Consider the following 12509-nt stretch of genomic DNA (forward strand, 5'->3'; position numbering starts at 1 on the left):
ATTATCAGATATATAAAATATAAGCTACCTTAGGCAGTTCAAGAGAAACACTTGTATTATGGAGAGGTACCAGGAATATATTGTTAAATTTTTAAAGTTAGCCATTTAACAAAATATACATATATTTTGGTTCCAATTTTGTTTTAAAAAATGTCAACCTTCAATGTGCATGGATGAACAACATATACTAAATCATTAAAACTGGTTTTCTTTAATAGAGGAATTATTGTGAGATATTTGAAGACTTTCCAGTGAACATGCATTATTTATTAGTGAGAAAAGACAGCTATTTTCACTTTGAAAAATTCTAGATATTAATTTTTGCTTTTTCTCCTTTGGTCACTGAAAAAAATTCAACACATAATCATCTGTTTCATTTTGTCCTCTAATTGTTCATCTATTTTTTATTCATTAGCTCAGTTAGCATTTATTAAACAGCTATCATGTGTCCTGTGGTAGTCACTGAAGAAACATTATGGAACAATTCTTTAATTTGTGTGTCATCTTTGCAGGTTTCCCACCCACTACAAAATTATAAATGTCCTAAAACTGGTTCTATAGGATCTACTTTTAAAATAATCTCTTCCGGGGCAGCTGGCTGGCTCAGTCATTAAGCATTTGCCTTTGGCCCAGGTCATGATCCCAGAGTCCTGGGATCGAGCCCCACGTCAGTCTCCTTGCTCCGCGGGAAGCCTGCTTCTCCCTCTCCCACTCCCCCTGCTTGTGTTCCCTCTCTCGCTGTGTCTCTCTCTGTCAAAAAAATAAATAAAATCTTAAAAAAATAATAAAGGAAAATAAAATAATCTCTTCAGTGGCCAGAATTTTGCTGATGGTTGCCAAGGGTTCAAAGAATACCTTTACCTTCAAGTTATTTATTGCTAAAGGAGTGATTTTTGAACTTTTTAAAGTCAAGACTTGAGTTCAAATACTATAATATGCATTGGAATGGATTTAAAAACTCAAAGCCCACTAAACAATTAAGCAATAACTTCAGGAATAGTAAGGTCTTAGTATGTCTATAAAAGTATTCGAAATATCCAACTGGGATAAGCTAGTCACAGAGTTCCCACTGAGCATGGAGTCAGTATTGGAGCAGAATAACACCTCATCAGTTAACTATATTGGTATGAGCATATATGTAATCCATATGGAATATGGATGTAAGTACAGTCACGCAATGTGTACTTATATATACATATTTGGGGATCAAAGATTTAGCAACCATATGCACCCTTCACTATTGATTTAAAGTTTTTTATATATCACAAATAGCAAATTGCATGGAGGACCTGTGTGAGTCAACATTCCATCAGGACAGACATCCATAGGAGCTCACTGAAGAGCTTTGAGTGGACCAATGTCTGATGGCCCACCTGTGAAGGGTGGGGTGCTGCCTCAGCTGTTTCAGTGGAGACTCTGTGAGGATGCAGGATTCTCACAAATGTAAATTTGTTGTTTTCAGTAGAGCCAGTCAATTGAGATCTTTGTTCATAATTTTTTAAGGGCCTGCTGGTACTTGGTACGACAAAAACAAAAACAAACAAAACAAAACAAAATAAAAAAAACCCCAACTCATTGGGATGGTTCATTCAAGGAATACTTGACCCTTTTCCAAAGCTTTTTATATCTTTCCCACAGAAAGTCCCAGAGCCACTCTCCTTTTTTCATTTCCCTGTCATGAATCAGATGACACATTGAGAGAAGAACAGAGGTAGAAGCAAATAATAAAAGAAGATATGAGCAAAGAAGATAAGAGAAGATGCAGATAAGAAATTGAATATGGGTACACAGACCACAGTTTCTCCATCTATCAATATGAGAATTTCAGGATATTTGCTATTGATAATGACCACACTTGGAAAAGAATTCTTTGGAACAAATACAGTTGTGTGTGACTTAAGTGTTAAAAACTAGACAGCAGGCCCAAGATGGAGTCATTTCTATTACCCCAGGATGCCAAAACTGAGACTTAACCTAATTACAGTTTTGGTTTTTCTAGAAATGGAATCTTAAACCAGTCAGTTGGGGATCCCCTGATGAGTACTAGATAGGCCCCTGCTATCCCCTAAAGGGAAGTGACCTTGCACTCCAACTCCCTTTTTTGTCTTGTGTAACTTCCTGTTCCTGTTCCCTTCAGCCTGTTGGTCCTTCCTGTTCTTGCTCCCTTCAGCCTATAAGTCTTTCATTTCGTACAACTCCACACAACTCCTTTCTATCTGCTAGATTGGATGCTGCCCTATTTGAATCAATTGTTGCTCATATAAACTCTTAATGTTAATATGCCTCAGTTTATCTTTTAACATAAGCTATAATCACCTTCTGAGATCTGTGAGACATTGCTCAGTTGAAAAATTTCTAGGTTTGACATTGGGAGCTAAAGGTTCTAATACAAGCCTTCTCAAAATGGCTGTGCAATCAAGAGCACATTATTTGTCTTACCCAGTATGCTTTGGTATCCCTATTTATTAAAAACAAAAAGGTAAACAATGCTAAAAGCACCCGTCTCACATACCTAATGTGAAAATGGGAGACACACTGAAGACATGAAAGTGTTTTGAAAGATTCAGAACTAATTGCAAAATTCACATATTAAAACCAAATAGATTTTTTGAGGGGATGGTTGTTGACTGAGCAAAATATTATCACTAAACTGTTAATCGATGAGTTCAGCTAATAAAAGTGTGTGACTTGTGAAGAAATGGATTGGTATTAATTATAAAAATTATATTATAATTAATGCACTCATTAATGATCTACCAATCAATATCAGTTGAAGGTTTATTATTTTAAGGAAAATGGGCAATTGGCAGTTTGACACCATGAAAAAGAGATAGCCAACTGACTGATGGGTCCCCATCCGGTTTAATTTTAATTTGTTTTAAAAGAATCTTTTTTAAGAGTGAATTTAAATGCACATCGCTCTTTCTCTTTTCAGAAAGTGAATATATATGTTATTTAAAAAACATACCTGAATGACAAAGAATGAAAGTCTGGCATATGTAACAAAAAATGAGTACATCTTCTAAATGGGCTCGATGGTATGGTATAAGTTCTATTCTCTCACATAGTAATATAACTGGATTGCTCTTTAAATTAAGTGAATTTGTATGTCCTCTCTCTCGTAATGGAATCAGTTTTGATATACTCTTTGTTCGTGCTGTTACGGGCTTCAGTCTAAGGGTTCTTTGTATTAACTTTTTAAAGTTACATTACAAAGAGGTTTTAAGATTTCCCAACAGGCTTTTATTTAACCAAAGCTTTTGATCTCAAACCTGCTGGGGCCTAGTGAAATCCTTACCAATTCTCCAGTAACTCCTCACTATTGGAATTTGAAAAGACCCACCTGAAGGATTGAACTCCCAGTATGGTTTCAGCCATCCTTTAGATCACTCTATTTAAGCAGACAGCAAGGGGGTCTAGTGCACCCTTTGTGATCTGCTAAGCAGCCTAAGGTGTCCTTTGCATAAGTTGTACTCCTAAGGAAATAAAAATCAGGAGGACACAGACCTATATTCCTTATTTCCTGCTATCTTCAGTTAAAGGGGGATTGCAGGGGGTCTGCTTAACATCCTTTGCTACCTAAATACCTTTTGGACATGGGAACTCCATAAAAGAACTTTCATTGCATCCATTACCCTACTGCAGTGCATAACAAATTAGATTTAAAAGGCTACTATTTTCCCCTTACAGCTATTTCCATAATTTTCTTTAAAATTTCAATTTAGTGTCAAGTGACAGAATATTCTATAATATACTTTAAAACTCTATAAATGCCAATTATGCTAACTGAGCATTATTTCCAAAGAATTAGGCTTTATTATTATAGACAAATTATAGTTTAAAAGATGAGATAGACAATTATGTTTAAAATGTGTTAAATATAAAACTATATAAAGTAAACATTGTTTTTGAATAACTCTTCTTTAAATAGATGTGCATTCAATTTTTTATTTGGCCCCCAATTCCTATTTTTAGAAAGGCAAGTTCAACTGAGTTTGAAGTTGAAAGATATCAGTGCCACCTATTAACCTATTTTGAGAAAGGGTGAAATAAAATTCTCCATTATAATATTCAAGTGTTTATTTCATTTAAAAATTCCATTGTGCAGAGGTTCTAAGGTTGTAAACAATGAGTATGGAAACGAAACTTTATAAAGAACACATTTGCTGCTGTATATAAGAACAAATTTACCTTTGGAAAACTTCTATATACTATGTATCTTTACCTTTCTATTAATGTGATGCAAAACCTCTTCATTATTAAAGGTTTTTGGCTTGAAGAGGAACAAAATATGTGACCTCAAAATATGCCGCTTTGGCACGTGGATTATTTTGAGCTGAAAGCAATCAAAATCCAACAGACTAAAGGAAAACTTCCACCTCTCCTTTGACTACCTAAAATAATTTAGGTAGGGGTCCTGGTCCAGAAAGAAAGCTATTATCAAAGGTAACTTTTATCTGAAAGACCTATCTACATGGCAGAACTAACATCTACTTACCAGACATCTGTTCTTGTTGTCTTGCGGATGACCCTTCTTCCCTTTAAAGCTCCAGGCCCCCATCCCATTTCTTAGCTCAGGATGGCAGATAAGCCTCAACTGCTTGATTTGCCCTTGGGTCTCATATTTTTTATGGGGCTCCTGTACATATGTAACTAAATTTTTCTCTTGTTAATCTGTCTCATGTCAGTTTAATTATTAGACCAGCCAAAGAACCTAGGAAAGTGAAGAAAACTTTTTCCTCCCTTACAGAACTTATGTTGAGAAAGAGAGATCGAATGACTCTTAACGTTGTCATTGTATCGCGTGTTCTTATCCCTGACAAAGTCTCAAAGTAGCTTTATGCCAAAGAACTAGACATAAATATACATTTCCTGATGTTGTAGATTATTTGCTATTCAGAGCTCACTGAATACTTTCACACCACCATATAACATCTATTACTAAACATTGAAGGCAATTGGTATCACAATGACTTCCCCCTCTTTGAGATCTGATGTAACTATAGAAGAGCAGCCTGGAACAATCTCAGTTCTGAATATGGGGTAGAGTTGTCAGGTGATGTGTTCAGTTTGGGTTCCAGAACTGTTACCATACTTATAGAAGATGAAATAATCATTCCATATCTCAACCTATTAATTTCCGTAAACATTTGTTACATATCTGATTGGTAAATATTAATGAGTAGTTGTCTGATTGAATATCATTTTCTGCAGTTCATAGTAATTGATTATCATAGTAACAGTTCACAGTTAACGTAGATAAGTTGCTATGAATTCTTTCTCTGGGGAAAGACTCAAAGACTTGCAGAACTGTGAGAATAGTGGGAATTACATAGAAAATGGTTTCTGATTTTTATGGATACTCTAAGTGTTAACTAATTATATGTTGTATTATAGTAAACCTCTGCTCATTTGTTTAAAAAAAATCTGCGCATTTTTATGTATAGGGAAAAGATTTCTTAATTTTTTAAAGATTTTATTTATTTGAGAGAAAGAGAGAGAGAGAGAGTAAGAGAGAGAATGGGTGGGGAGGAGAGGAAGAAGTAGGCTCTCCATGAGCAGGGAGTCCTACTCAGGGCTGGAGCCCAGGACCCCAGGATCACGACCTGCGCCGAAGGCAGATGCTTCATTCACTGAGCCACCCGGGTGCCCCAGGGAAAAGGTTTAATAAAGTATTTCTCATAACCCCAAATTTACTCTATTTCACTCTTATTTAAATAGTTTTGTAGATATCACTCTGCAATATCTATCAGTTGAAAAAATTTGAAAATCTGAAAAAATCAGATTAAAAAATTATACTTCCCAAAATTTGACCTTTAGAAATACTTACAACACTGGTACAGCTGTAGTCAAAAGGATGTTCACTATTGCATGATGTGTGAGAATAAAAACTACAGTCAATGTAAATGCCATCAACATGGCACTGTTAACAAGACATCCAACGTCCCCAGCAGCAGCATGGTCATAGCTGCTCACTCACGAAGCACTAACCAACACCTCTTCATTCCACACAGCAACCACTTTCAGGTAGATGTTGTTAATATCACATTTTATAGGCTTAAGAAGTGAAGTACAGAGAAATTAAGTAATGTGTCAAAATCACAGCATTACTAACGGTGGAACTAGAATTCAGACCCAACCAAGCCGTTTGGTTGCAGAGCCCATGAATCCCTTACTATAATGCTTGTACATATTTCACTCAAAGAATGAGACAGTTTTAGACATCATGAAATGGAAGAGATGTTTAAGAAATATTAAATGGAATTTTAAAAAATGAGGTCATAAAGAGGAATTATAGTATGCTATCATTTTGGTAAAACTTATATCCACGTATATTAGAATATAGAGAGAAAGGTTTGAGGGAATATTCACCAGACTGTTTATGTAAGAGTTTCTGCAGGACTCTTATTTTCTACTTTATATATTTCTGTAATATTTAAATACCTTATATATATGATAAAAAACAACAAAGATAGTTCTTTAAAATATCAATATATAATTAGGAGAGTCAACAAAAGAAATGAATTATTTCATCAAACTACTGCATTATTTTCAACATTTCTAGTGCTGGCGGTCAATTTGGCCTTTTTATAACAAAGCAGAAATAAATTATATCACAGAATTTTTGTGCTATGGAAATTAATAATCACAGTCTGTTCTGAGGGGGATGACTTTAAAAAACCTGCAGGGACGCCTGGCTGGCTCAGTCAGTAGTTGTGCAACTCTTGATCTCAGGGTCACGAGTTCGAGCCCCACATTGGGCGTGGAGCCTACTTAAAATAAATAAATAAATATAAATATTTTAAAAATCAATTAAAAAACAATAACCCTGATACTGTTTTCCTTGTGTAAGCAAGTTCTGCAAGTGACCTGTCTTATAACTATTAAATAAGAGCTCTGTTACGTCAAGAGAGTTATATCTATTTTTATTTCACATTCCCTATATTATAACACACATATTTATTCTTTCACAGTTTTGGGGAAAGGGAGCTTCTCACCCCCTTTCTAATATATAAAATCGCTTACTACTTTTGCATTTATAAGTTGTTTACACAAGCAGACATTGCATTCAGTTTCCTAGGAAGGGAAAAAATTCTGTGCATTTTATTCTGTTACAAATGATATTTGATACACTGCTGGGCTGAACACAGGGTTTGGGCTGGCTCTAGCCCCTTCTTCTCACATTTCAGCATTGAAAAAAAAATCAGTCATGGGTAATGCTTTCAAAAACTCTAATCCAAAGCTTTGCTTATGGATATCATATGATTTTAAAAGGTAATAAAGAACATTCCCTGTAATCAAGGGTGAGTCAAGGAAAATGGCATACAAGGGAGTAAGTCAGCCAAACAAAAACTTGACCCAACACCAAGCTCATTGTCAGAACCACAGCTGCCACATCAACCAATGAGACCTGAACGGGAGGCAGCCAGGAAGTCAGGTGCCGAGGCTGGAAAGACTGTTCCAGATCCATTGGCAGTTGGCCCTTCAGCGGCTGTGTACATCCCCAGTGTGGGCCCAGGGTGTTGGATCTGGTTTTGGACCACAGGAGGGGAGTGAAGTGAAGTACAATCAATATTGTCGACAGCAAGATTGTCAAGTTAGTACTGATAATATATTCATGGGAAGATACACTGTTTTGCTTTTTGGGTTCTATGTGGAAGGAGGGCCCGTGGAGAATGCACTAGCAACTCTGAGAACATAATCTACCCTTCTGCTCATACAACCTGGTTATGGGGCTCAGTTTTTCCTTAACCTTTGATTCCTACAGATAGCGTGTCTTGTTTGCTAAGGAGGGTCTTGCAAACAACGGACTAGTGAATACTAGGTTTAAAGGGGAGATGTGGTTAGAAGGAACATGATACTAGGATTTTAAAAAGAAAATGGATTTTTGAATTTGGCATTATGAACAGAGAGCTGTCATGTTTCTTTCTTTCAATAGAGAAAATAAGTGACCCAAAATAGAAAATAAATGACCCTTGCTGTGATTAGCAACTCAGTGTGTCCGTTTAGTGTCAAGGACGCTGCTAGCATATAATAAAAATTTATAATCATAGATCACCTCTTCAAACAAAAATGACTCAACAGAGAATATATCTTTATGTCAGGTCATCTTACAACACTTCTGAAGCTAAGGAGTGTCCTGCTTGCTTCGAGCAGACATTTCCTCAATGTTGAAAACTGATTATGACTTCCTGAATCTTGAGCTTGTCTTTGAAATTACCCCGAGTCACCCAGTTGTATGGCCTCCAGGTTTCTATTATTATACTCTCACTTTGGTGGTGAGACTTTGTATGAAGTTTATGAACATTTTCCTTATTGATGAACACATTAGTCCACTGCAGTGAATAGCATTTGGTATGGAAGCCTGAACATAGTACGTTCTCAATAAATATAATAGTCACCAGGAATTGGGAGACATTCTGGGGAGTATGAAAGACATTATAAGATCTTAACTTTTAGTGGGAAATATAAAGGGCACAGAACAAACACAAAGGAAATACAATAGAAATACTAACATACTCAGAATTTAAAAACTATTATATACACATGCATAAGGAAGAGGCATTTGTAGCAGCCGGAGATTAACTTTCCAACATGGTTCCGATGGAGGAGATGGATATAATTTATGATAACGGCTAACATTTAATTAAACACTTACCAAGCACAATGTTAACAACTTTTGATATATTGAATACCTCATTTAATTTTCACTGCAACTGTAATATTATTATTTCCATTTTACACATATGAAACCCGGGGCTCAAATTTCAAAATCATTACCCAAGGTGGATATGGAGGCAAGCCGAGGTCTGTAGCAAGAAAACACTATGATCTGAATGTTTATTTTGGGTCCTCCGCAAAATGCATATGTTGAAATCCTAATGCCCTCTGTGTTGATATTAGGAGGCAGGGTCTTTAGGAGGTAATCAGGTCATGAGAATGGAGCCATCATGAATAGGATTAGCGCCCTCATGAAATAGACCCCATAGAGCCCCCTCACCCCTTCTGCCATGTGAGGACACAAGGAGAGGGCAGCTTTCTATGAACCAGAAAACAGGCCTTCGCCACAATCCATTCTGGCACCTGGATCCTGGACCTCAGCCTCCCGAACTGAAAGAAATCAGTATCTGCTGTTTAGAAGTTACCCTGTCTGTGGTTTTTTGCTGTAGCCCTCCAAACAGACGAAGACAATGTACCACAATATGGAAGAACGGTAATCTTACAGTCATAGGGCTGGGGGTTCTGGAGCAATGTTCAGGCATAACCGCAGCTGCACTTTTAGGACTCAGGTGGAAACTGAAATATTGCTTGGCTAAGAGTGTGCCTCTGGAGATCCAGTTATCGTTCTGACTCCTCAACAACAGTGTTTGCGGCGCCCTATTGCTGAGTGTTGCCATCTTCGTGCCCCTTTCTGTCCCTGATGGTACTTCTCCTTCTGCTTGGCACTTGTACTCTCTAGCCTCCTTTCTCCCCGCTGACTTCTAAGCAATCACGCCTTCCCTTGCCACATGGTCTCTGCTCCCTTCCTGCTTCCTGTGTGAATGTCTTTCTGTCTCTGAACCTCTCTCTTGCTGTGGCCTTCCCTGATGTCTTGAATCCACATGCCTCTGAGACTGGCTCAGACGTCAGCTGGCATGCATCCCTACCAGGGGGAGGCGCTCTGTCTCCTCAGGCCAGTCCAGAGACCCAGTCCCTGAGGGGAGACAGCAGCCTTTGGGTAAATCACTCATCTCACGTTGAATGGGCCTGGCCAGGTGTGATGGTAATTTTATGTGTCAACTTGGCTAGGTTATGGACCCCAGTATTTTTGTCAAACACCAGTTTCTATGCTGCTATGAAGATATTGTTTAGATGTGATCAACATTTAAATCATAGACTTTGAGAAAAGCAGATTACTGTCCATAATGCGGGTAGCCCTCCTCCAATCAGTTGAAAGAAAGCCTTAAGAGAAAAGATTGAGGTCCCCCTCCAAGGAAGGAATTTGTCCTCCAGACTGCCTTCATACTCAAGATGCAGCATCAACTCTTTCCTGGGTCTCCAGCCTGCTGCCGGCTCTGTCGATTGCAAACTTGCTAGCCCCCACAGTCTACTGAGCCAATTCCTTAAAATAAATCCTTCTCGCTCTCTCTACGTATATTCACATCCCCTTGGTCTGTTTCTCTGGAGAACCCTAATACACCAGGGGAGTAGGTTCATGACGACAGTGAGCTCTGATAAGAAAAGGCATTGTGTTCAATCTAATCAGAGCCCATAAGAATGGAAACTAACTAGATCTGAGGAATGAGTGACAAGACTAAGAATACCTTAAATAAATAAACATGAGATGGCTTTGAATTGGCACATGGAATATCAGACAGTCAATCATATGAAAAGTTTCATTATATCTGAAGCTACTGCAGTAGAATGACTTAGTATAATTTCAGCTTGAGGAGGGGAAGGGAAACTTGGTTTTATTCATCATCTATTAGATGTCAGGCCCTTTTATGTACAGGAAATCGTCACTTAATTATCATTTAATTTCACTATATTTAATTATCACAATATAATTTATTGCATTTAATTATCACAATATCCTGAGGTCGGACCCTGAGATGTAAGGAGGTCAATTAACTTGCCAATGGTTACCCAGAAAGCAAGAGATGATTCTCTTCTTGAGCAAGGATACCCAGACAGAGTCACTCATTACTTGCTTGAATGGACTGGCCTTGCCTTCACCCCAGGACTGCTAAGCACACTGTACCCTTGGTGTGGACACTTGCCCCTGCTTCAGGGGGGCAATTTTAAAGATAGGCAAAGACTATCTTTAAAATTGCAGCTTGAATGATGTCTTTAGGGACTCACTTCTGTCTCCCCCCGAGTCTGAATCAGGACCTCTTCAAGCTCCCAGAATTTTTTTTTTCATAGTACACGGAATTAGGCATTGTGTGCAAGCCTTTCTTTAAGTGAGTTTTCTCTCCCGGATTGTCAGTTGCATGAGAAAAAGAACTGTAGCTATTTTGTTCCCTATTTAATCTCTGGGCCCTAGTGAAGTACTTACCATGTGGTAAGGACTCAATGACTATATACTGAATAAAGTAATTTGAATGAATTTGAAGCCAGATCTGTCTGAACCCATAGTTCATGCTCTCTTCCTTTCTACCATGTGACTCTCTGATTCTTTACCCTAAAAACTAACAGGTTTCTGACTTTTTAAAAAAATAAATAGAAAAGCACCTGGCCTCCTGGCCCAACGCCTGCCCCAATTCAAATTCTGCATAAAAAGAAGTCCATTTTTAAACCGCCCCTCGGTGTTATGTTACTATTAATAAAAATTTCCCTCTTGATACACAATAGCTTAAAATGAGATGTGCCTTTTCTCTACCTCTGTTTTAGTCCAACAAACTACGTTTTAAAATATATACAAGCTGTGTACCAGTAAATGTCTGATTCATGTTAAAGGTTTTAAATAAAGTGTGAAAGCAGCACCTCAAATGCATCTTTGAATAAATACTGATCTGTCCAAGAAAAATAGGAAACATAGGGAAATGTCTGTCCTCAATGAGCCTAGGTGAGAACACTAATTGAACCTTTATTTTTAAGGCATTCCAACTAAATGTTTCAAACCCTAGTAATGTATGTTTATTGATTATGGATGTTATGTAAACCTATTATATTATATTATATAGGAAACAAAATAGTCAGACTGTTCAACAGCAGACTGCATCTCAGCGACATGGGTTCTTAATGCCTTAATTCCAGAGGTGCTATTGACCCACCAGCAGAAAGCAGCAAGCTAAAGTCAAACTGCATAAAATCAGAGGAAATCACATATTCAACACTTTTTATTTGCCCTGCCCATTTACTAACGTGTTTCTCAGATTTTCGAAGATTTAAGCATCAGATGTTTTACCATATTATAACATCTGCTTCAAACTGGGCAGGTAACCTGGAAGAGTATTCATGTACTAAAGGCTTAGTTACAGGTTTGTATAATCAGTCTCTACAAATATAAGTCAATATACTTAATCTATTTGTTTGTTTGTTTTAATTTTCAGTAACAAATTTAAAATATCTTCCATTGTGCAAAGTACAGATGGGATTCAACATTTGACTTTGCTTTTCTGAACTTGTATTTTAATTTGTCTAGTTTTAGGACTCATCACTAATGGCTCTGTACACACACTATCAAACTGTAATAGATGATTATCAGTTAACAATGTGTTCAGCTGGAAGTTACAAAAAGCTGAAAACTTGGCTTAAACAAGAGAGGTTTCATTATCTTCCTTAACAAAATGTCTGGAGGAAGGTAGCTGCTGGCCTTGGATCAATCCTTCAACAACATCAGGACAGATTTCAATACACTTCACTTGCTTCTTTCCTCAGCTATGTTGTCTTATGGTTTCAAGATGGCTGCTACATGTCTACACATCAAGAAAACCAAAGCTTTCCCAGAAATCCATATTGGCCTTCCAACTTAGTCTCCTTGGGTAGATGTGTGTCACATGGCCTTTCCTAGCACCAAGGTGTTA

At 37.4% G+C, this 12509-nt stretch overlaps 1 protein-coding gene across 7 annotated transcripts in view; it reads left to right on the plus strand.

Moving 5' to 3' along the window:
* QTMAN (queuosine-tRNA mannosyltransferase) overlaps positions 1-12509 on the plus strand; it is a 449054-nt gene that overhangs the window by 411149 nt on the left and 25396 nt on the right. The window lies entirely within an intron of this gene.

This window comes from Eumetopias jubatus, unplaced genomic scaffold (genome assembly GCF_037043125.1).
Source record: "Eumetopias jubatus isolate StellerSeaLion01/CBP00866 unplaced genomic scaffold, mEumJub1_p1.0 scaffold_3, whole genome shotgun sequence".
Lineage (NCBI taxonomy): Eukaryota > Metazoa > Chordata > Mammalia > Carnivora > Otariidae > Eumetopias > Eumetopias jubatus.